This window comes from Silurus meridionalis, chromosome 19 (genome assembly GCF_014805685.1).
Source record: "Silurus meridionalis isolate SWU-2019-XX chromosome 19, ASM1480568v1, whole genome shotgun sequence".
NCBI classification, from domain to species: Eukaryota; Metazoa; Chordata; class Actinopteri; order Siluriformes; family Siluridae; genus Silurus; species Silurus meridionalis.
This window is the reverse complement of record NC_060902.1, coordinates 6895419-6905570: the sequence shown is the minus strand read 5'-3', so window position 1 is coordinate 6905570 and position 10152 is coordinate 6895419.

The window sequence follows — 10152 nt, the reverse complement described above, 5'->3', positions numbered from 1 at the left end:
AATCTTGGTTCCAGAACTTTTGAGGGTCATACACCCATATACATTAGAAGGTTTTTAGACACTTGACTTTCTTTGGATGCATTAGCAATACATTTTCCCTTCACTTAAACTGGGAGACCCAAACATTTTTCCAGCTTGTTAAGTTTGGAGTGGAAGATCTCAAACTTTTTGAACCTTTGAGATGATTTAGAATGCTAACTGAACCCCAGGATTTTTCACTCTACACCAGTATCTGACTTTACTAACACCCTTGTAGCTAAATGAGCACAAATATCTACAACCACACGCAAGTCTAGTGGAACATCTTACCAGAAGATTGGGGGTTATTCTAACAGTTAATGTGGGGTGTAAATGTGAAATGGGGTTGTTTAAAAATCAATACAAGGCTTATGATCAGGTGTCCACAAACTTTTGTCTATATAGTGTATTTGTATTTCTAAACCATTTTAGTTTGCTCGGAAACATAATCTAGACATCGTTAATGTTGTAAATGACTATTACAGCTGGAAATGTATTTTTAATCGAATGTCTACATAGAAGTATAAAGGCCACCAGAATTGTGTTACATTAGTACATTGTGTTAGCTAATCTTATCATGTCAAGTCTTAATAATCATTTAAAAAATCTTCAATTATTTCAGCACAGCGGAAAATAGTTTAAATATGTCTTGTCTGGACCTCTTGGGTTACATAAGCATCTGTGACATCAGAATTCGTTGGTTCAATCATGGTCTCTTAGTCTACTGTTGTTTTGAAAAATATAGGCTATTTCATGTGAGAGATTGCCACACAAAAAAGAGAATATCCTACAAGTAAAGGTGAGTACTACTCCCACAAACGGGTTCCATGATAAAAACCAGGATAGAAAAAGGAGTGGATTGCCTGCAAATGCACAGAGGATAAATATGTTATAGTGTCTAGTCTGAGAGAACTCACAGGTCCTCAGCTACAAATTTTAACAGATCTTACCCATAAAACAGCTCCATGATGCTCAAATTCTGTGATGGAAATCTGATGGTCTGAGGTGCTTTGGTGCTGGTAAAGTACAAAGCACCGTTCCAAATTATAATTAATGTAAAACATATATAGGGACAAAGCAGTCAGCTGGAATTCTGGATGTTAAGGTGTTGTGGGAGCAGCTTAAGGGATAGTATGAAATAAAAAGAGTCCATCAATCCAAACCAGCATGTAAAAGGTGCTACATCAAACTAGCAGCTACACATCTGCAAGTCTGTAACAGATGCAAATAAAACATTCTTGCATTGAGGCATAACTCTGAACAGCAAATTGTTCTTTTAAGCAGAAAGCATCATTTTTAATCTTGACATTTTATAAATGATTTCAAACTTTTGAACAGCAATGTCATATGAAATGTCATATAATAAAAAGTATCCATATAAAAATATGTATGTTTGATCTAAATAAAACCAAATATCAGCATCATTCTTAATTCAATTAGCCTTAAACATCCTGCTTTAGACCATTAAACAACAGAACATTTCCCATAGAAATCATCCCTTGCTTTCTGAAAGAGACATTGTATGATCCTTTGAGTGCATCATAAATATTAAAAAAATAATATGAATCATAAAGTTACAGCTGTAGTAAGTGAATGTCTTCCAGTTTCCATTTGCAACCGCATTCATTTTAATAGGAAAACTGCTAGACAATCATTAATGGTACTATGAGTCATACGATCGGAAGGAACGTTTGTAATTGTGTATACATGAATTGTAAAAGATGTGTCTGTCTTTTAATATTTGATTGAACCGAAAAATGAAATGAGCACTATTTTTTATACTGTTATGTACAAACACCAAAGGTATGTAAATGTTCTGCTCCAAAGGTATTATAATAATCTTGATAGTATTTTTGGACCCTGGGTTATCTGTATTAATATAAGGGTCTGTTTTTGATTAAAAAAGAAACAATAAAAAGCACTTCTGTTAATTCCTCTAGATATGAAAGCAAATTAGTAATCATGAAAAGGAATCATAATTATTGCATCACAATAATTTCAGAACATTTGGGTTTCCAGTCATTTATATATATATATATATGTGTGTGTGTGTGTGTGTGTGTGTGTGTGTGTGTGTGTGTGTGTGTGTGTGTGTGTGTATTTTTTTTTTCTTTTTTTACATTTATTTATTTATTTGTTTATTTTTTTTACCTGAAGTAATGCATATTTAGATGGGAGACTGTATTTATTTATATATTTATTTTTCTTTATAACAGTACCATCATCTGGCTATGCAAGTACATTGCAACCATGATTGTACACAGTTACACCCTCCAAAAGATAATAATGTAAAGTAATAAGTGCATTTCCAATAATAAAAAAAGGTCTTGTGGGGTCTCATTGAAAAATGTACATATTTATCTATCAATATGTGTATCTTCTGACCACACACACAATTGTTGACGGGCTGGTTTAACAACAAGCGAGTGGCAGTTGTGCAAACAGAAACGTTTTGTTTATGATTGTGGTAAACAAAGAATGGCCAGATTGCTTCTAACTGACATTAAAGCTATACATTACCTCAGATAAGCACTGTGCAATTGTGGCGAGCAAAAATGTATTCACAATCACAAATAAATGTTTGTATTTATACATTGTGTTGTATATACTATATACTGTATCATGTTTCTACTTTTTATTTTATTTTACATATTTGCACTTTACTTTTTGTTGCTGCTGTAACAGAAATATTTCCCCACTGTGGGACGAATAAAGGTATATCTTAACACAATAAAGCATGCGGTAAACAGGCTACAACAGCAGAACACCACATTAGATTTCAATTCTTTCAGCTAAGAACCAACAGCAGAGGCTGCAACGGGCACAGGCTCCCCAAAATAGACAGCTGGATTTGGTACAAACAGCATGGACACAACATTGTGTCTTGTGTCAACAGTACACTAGTCCAGCTGTGGTATTATGGTGTTGGGAATGTTTTCTTGGCACACTTTGGGCTTGCTAATAACAATAAATCACTGCGTGAATACCACAACCTTACTGTTGCTTACCATGAACATCTGTAGATGGCTACAACTGAACATTTTTTTAATGGCTACATTCAGCACAATAATGCACCATGTCACAAAGCAAAGAACATCTCTGTCATTAGTATTAGTGGTTTATTACTGATATTCCTGATATTACTGGGTAATCCAGATTACCTAAAAATAAAGCAAATGTAGCTAACTGGAAGTAAACTGAATAATTCAACCGATGAAAAGAAATAATATGATTTTCATTCATTTTAATAATGATTATTTGATTTAAAAAAACTTTTTAAATATGATGTCCTGCATTTTATATAACAATATTTTTTATTCTTATTGTGTTCTATGATAAATCTGCTCAATCTTTATATTTTTACAGCAAATGTTCAAAAACAAATTCGCAATATGTGGCATTTTTAACTACAAAAAAACTCCAAGGACCCTTAAACACTAAAAAAAGATTATTTTTATATAGAAATTTCAGGCTCATTATTGAAATGTATTCATCCAATGTTTCCATTCATTAACTAAACATAATAAATCAAATTAATTTAATGATAATAGTGGGCTGTGATTCTCACCACAGTAAATAAAAAGGTGCAGTCCCTCTGGCTATTCTTTATTAGTGGCTTCTTTACTATAGAGAACCAGGATTCATAGTAGTAGATCCTTAAAGACAATGAGAGCAATATTATCCATGTTGTTGCCTGAAACAATGCAGTTGCCACTTACCGGAATCTGAATGAGCCAAAAGAATTAGTCCATGACAGACGTATAATTCAAATACAATCAAGAACCCATACAGATCTTATCTTCTCTATTACATCCCATAAAAAAAAATTTAAAAAACATTATAAAACTATTGATTAAATAAACCAGATATTCCCTGACATCACTGTTCTTGTAAAAAAAAAAAAGAAAAAGTAAGTAAGAAATCTACATTTTTTAGGCTATATGGATGATTGTATATGATGGTGAGTTCAACAAAGTGGTTTCACCAGGCAGTGTAAACTCTCTCCCTTCAAATCCCAGGACATCACTAATGCACACAGCTCACATGGCCAAGCCCTGGAGACTGAGGAGGAGCGACCGAATCCTCACCGCTGAGATTTAAGGTATTCCCTCATTCCTGGCATCTAAATAGCAAACTGTCTGAAAATAAAAGAAGTAGATATTATGGGTAAGAATTTTACTGAAATCCAATTTGGTACATATTTTACTGTCCATATGCATGTACATTTCATGGAAGGTGATATTAATGTGAAAATTTGTATACAATTTTTGAATTCTGTCTCTGAATAGGCATGAATTATGGAATTCTGTTGTCATTACAGCCTGTACACTGTAAGGAATAAGCCATGATGTGCAAAACCACCTTAACAAAGATAGACAGAGACAACTACAGCTCCAAATGTATTGATTTAGTGCTCTGGGAGGGAGCTGCACAAACATCACATCAGTAAGATGATTCTTTTAGTTCTCCTTCACACACAGACGCACACACAATGTTTTTGTCTTCCTATTCTTGTGAGGACCTTTTCCACTGAGATTATTAATTCTGCTTATGAATGCTTTTAATTAATGCCTAAACATAACTCTAACCAGATATTCAAGTCTCACACACATTTTTATCTTATTATCCTTGTGAGGACTTTTTCCACTGAGATTATTAATTTTGCTAATGAATGCATTTAATTAACACCTAAAGATAACTCTAACCAGATATTCAAGTCTCTCTCTCTCTTTTTCTCGCTCACACACACACACACACACACACACACACACACACACCTTAAATTCTAAAGGATAGTGTGTGGCTTTACTGCGCATGCGCAAGGCGTCAACTATCAAAATCCTTTTATATCCCGCTTATCTCTGCCTCATTCCACTTATTTATGTCAAAAATATATTCAAGAAGACAAACTTTCACCACCATCATTATTTATTAAAGAACACGATGCTTGATATATTAGAATCTGTTCTATCGTTTCTTATGAATTATTTAGTTAATGAGGAAAACACCCAACACTGAGGAGGCTCTCGGGGCGGAAGTGCATATTACCATGGAAACGCGTGGTTTCCACAAATACCTCTATTTTATTTGAATTGTTGTGTAGATATTCGTGTGGTGAAATCAATGAATAATGAATATGGCTATTAAAAAGTCCTATTTCTATAGTTACCAAAACGAGGTAATATATAATAAATTATACGAGGCTATATTATGCTAGCTACGTATACTAGGTGACGTAATGACTTGATGGGATAGTAGTGTATGGACGGAAAATTAAACAGATCCACTTCACTAACAGGGTTTGTGTGTGTCCGGATGGTGATGGCCATTTCACTGAACCTAGTGAGTGTGTGTGTGTGTGTGTGTGTGTGTTTGCATTATGGCTGAAGGAATCCGCGAGCCGTGCGCAGTCGTTGCAGTGTTGCCAGATTTATTTGTTTTACCTCCATCTTGGTTGTAGTGGTGTATTAATACAGCTTCAGTGTAACTAAATTATGAATATTAATAACAACAATAAATAGCTTTTTACAATAATAATAATAATAATAAAGAAGTTTTATTTAAATTCAGCTTGTATTCTACCACTTAATTCTGTCCTGCTGAGAAACATCCAGCTTGATCTAAAAAGTTACCAGCTGCCTAAACACAGTCTGAGCTGGTCAAACTAGTAAACCATGTGCTTTAGACATTTTCCAGCTTCTTTGTGACTTGTCTACATTTATTACCAGAACATAGCATTATAATCATAAGCATTTTAGAAAATTTCCCTACTACCAGCCCTTACCCATAGGCCTAGATGGTCCTCCAGTTCGGCCTGTGTTTTGGCATCTAGTTCCTGGATTGTTACTAAAAAAGAAATCAACACAACAAATCAATCCTGACTACAGTGTTGTGTTTAATTTTTATTTACCAGTCTAAAAAACATAAACAAGGCAGATCATTCATTTTCATTTAGATTCTACATTTATGTGATATATAAAGTTTAAAAGCAACTGATGCACAAATAAATGGCAGCTTCAATGTGATTTCATCTAATATAAAGTTAAATCTGTTCACTTTGAATTTAAACCAGTTCCTTTTAAACAAGGTTTGATGAGTTCTGAGAGTAATTGATTAATGAATAAACATTCAGCTAGGGTTGATCAGCTGGGTTGGCATTTGTCAGACTATGGTGGTTTGGTCCATAATGCATTTAGGGTAATTATAATAATAATAATTATTAATCATTTAGGGTTACTAGAGGTAATTTTAAAAAATATATCATAATCACTCCATTACTCTGCGTGTGTGTGTGTGTGTGTGTATATATATATATATATATCATATGTGTGTATGAAAACGTGTTCAAACTGTTACATGTATTTAATTATAATTATTTATTGAGACTTTGTATATACATATGTGTGAAGTTGTATACTTAATAAAACCAAAACTTTTGGTTTATGATTAATGTCATCGTGTATGACATATAGACTATATTAAATAGACTAAATTTTACATTCATATCATTGAGATCACAAGCTGATGGCCTGCGTCTGCATGATGTGATGATTTAATAATTGTGTACAGCTGTTCATAATAAAGAGCACAGTAACTGTGTGTGTATATCAGGAAATACGTTTTTATATTATATTTAAAGAGTTTAAATTATAAGTAAAAAGGCGATTAAAACATTTTTCGGAGTTGATATGCTTACTGTAATGTTGTGAACATGAGTGTACAAAACAGCACAAAATGATGCTTGTGGTGAGTTTTGATATTTTTTTAACACTCAAGTTTAATAAAAAGGAATGATGTGGTTAAAATGATTGTTACTCTCTGAATTTCTTTGCCTCCCATAGAACCATATGCAACCATTTAATAAAGTATAAGAAAAGTGTGTGTAACATAAAAGATAATCACCTCTTCCAAAGATATGTCTATTCACTAAACTCATGCACAGTGTTTAATATACTGCAGGAAATATTTGTATATAAAGTGAAATGTGTTGTGAGATCCAAAGAGGTTTTATTAGTAATCAGCAAATAATAAACACATAATGTTTGTAACTTTGTATGGTAATGCTGATTTTCTTTTCCTCTTTAATGTTCGTGTATATCTAGACATAATCGATTTGACATAAAAGTGCATTACCCATTGTCTGCATTAGGTACTGATGGTTTTGTGGACTCTGGACCTTAAGAATTATTGTCAAACATGCTAAATTTTTTCCACCATCAAGTGATAATGAAGAATAATCATTTAATAATAATAAACACAAGTACTTAACCCTTAAATATACAAAAAACAACAAATAAACAAGCAAATTTTGAACAATTTGAAGGTAAATTTGGTTAAAGTTTTTTAAAAATTGAGATTTTCTCTTAGTGGGGTTGCTGGTGCAGAATTCTGGCTGTACTGCCAGGAATCATCACCAGAGGGCATACTTTCAGATTTTCGTTCATTAATCTTTAGTACAAGCTTGGCGATATGCAGGACCAATGCAGGACCTATGATGGGACGGTAGTCCATAGCAGTGATCCACACATTCATAGATCTATTCATAAATTCATTCACACGCATGTGGAACGTGCATTTCCATGTTCACTAACCTTAGCTCATGATCAAACCTGGAACCATGTGAAGCAGCATTGCTATGCTCTGTGCCACTGTACTCCCTATTTACAGTTATCCTGACATATAATGACATTGCCATGACATCTCTGAACTAAACAAACTAACACAAATGCTTTTTTCACAAATCAATGATAGCAATACAGTATGCATATGGAATTCTTTTTTTATCTTTAGTATGTGCATATATAACACTCCAATCCTTACACTGTACAGTTCTACTTAATTTTACTCTGACTAATAATCTGAATGATATTTATCACGGGTTTAAGCAGGACCCAGGCGTATTGGGAATAGTGAAAGCATGATACGCTGCAGAACCGTGGGCCTCCGAGAGAGCCCCTGAAGGATGTGTCGTTTTACACCCATGAACCCCCATCTCCTTGACATTTCAACCCCTTATTTGGGTGAGAGAATGTTGGTAAGCCTATATGTCATGGCCAATTTTTCATTTTGCTTCATCTTCTATTACACATAATGTATAAATATAATAGATTATATTGTTTGCTAAGTCTTTTGAGGGCATCTTAACACTGAGGATTAAACATAACAAACTTAAACATAGAAAAGTATGTCATTAATATGGTGACATTTTCTGTGAGGTAATGTTTAGTTTTTATTTATAGAAGGAGTCTCCTGTGTCAACAATTTTTAACAAAGATTAAGCTGTATCTTCAATTCTTTCAATGAATAACCAAAAATAACTTATTAAGCACTTTAGCAGATGTTCCACATCATTACATGCCGTTGTGGACGAAGTGTGTAAAAGTAGAGATACACTCTGTAAAATAATACTTCAGTAAAAGTAAAAGTGCTCCCTTTAAACTTTCACTTAAAAGTACAAAAGTGTTTGCCTTCAAATGTACTTAAGTATACACTTTACACATCGAAACACATTTCACTTTATATACAAGAATTTCCTTCAGTATATTAAACATATATGTGTGTGAGTTTAGTGATTAGACTTGTCTTTGGACACACGCTTTTCTTATACTTTATTAAATGGTTGCATATGGTTCTATGTCAGGCAAGAAAATTCAGTGAAAAATAATCATTTTAACCACATTATTCCTTTTCATTAATTAATTAAAAAATATCAAAACCCAACACAAGCATCATTTTGTGCTGTTTTGTACAAATTTTGTGCTGTTTTGAGAAGCAAAGCATTTTTGTATGTAGCTCTGGACAAGGGTGTCTGCTAAATGTCGCAAATGTAAATGTTAAGCATCCAAAGTACTATGATTTATTATGGCTATAATGTTCCTTTTATCATTTTTATCACAAGACTCTTTGCTTAATCAAATCAGTTAATGTGGAAAGACTCTAATGTGACTCTCAGCACACCAATCTATTAATAGAATGATATTAATGAGTCAAACACTGATTGATATCTAATAAAATGATCATGAGCCCAAAACCTTCTTTTCAACTACTTAAAAAAAATTGTAAACAAGGCAACGGGTGTTGTAGCAAGTTCTACTTAGAAGTTTCTTCCATCATTTATTCCTCTCTAAAGGTTCTGCTTGCTATTGAACTGATGTTGAACTGTATGTCTGGAGATAAGTAGATACAAGCACCAATCAAAACAAATTCTAAACAGAACGCATGCTCTACCCTGATTGGTGACTTGCTACGGGTTTGACCAGTTAAGTTTTTATCCGCCCATACATAAAAAGGAACGACTGATTTCACAAAATAAAGTTGAGTAAAAAGATTGTTGACATTGAAATGTAGTGAAGTTAAAGTAAAAGTCTCCACAAACAGACATACTTCAGAAAAAGTACGATACACACAAAAGCTACTCAAGTAGAGTAACGAATTACATTTACTTTTGTTACTGTCCACTAATGATTACATGTAACTAGAAATGGATACAAACGATAATGTGATCTTTAATTATGAAATGAACACGCACACACACACACACACACACACACACACACACACACACAAACTGCAGTTTTACTGACAAGGTGTAAAGCAAATCCAAATGATGTTGGTTTGTTCATGTGTGGACTGATTTTCCACTCAAAAGCTAAACACAGAGATAGTTGGTGCTTTGATAACACAGTTAGCTTGCTTTGCTATTCTGTCAATGAACGTTGTTTAAGCCAAGTACATAACATACAACATACAAATGTGGTGTGTATAAATCATGAAGTTGGTGATGAGCTCTACATACATACATCAAAAATTTCTTGAAAGATAGACTGACAGACAAATACACTGTATGGACAAAAGTATTGGGATACCTGACTTTCCCAGCCATATGTGGTTCTTTCCCAAACTGTTATTACAAAGATGAAGGCAGGCAGTTGTATAGGGTGTCTACTGATGCAGTATCATGACATATTTACTTCACTTGCACAGCAAACTCCGTGAAGATATGCTTTGCATGGGTTGGAGTGGAAGAGCTCTGGCTATAGAGCTCTTACCTCAAACCTATTGAACAACTCTGGGATCAATTGGAGCACTGACTGCACCTTAGACCTCCTCACCTCACCTACATTAGTACCTGAC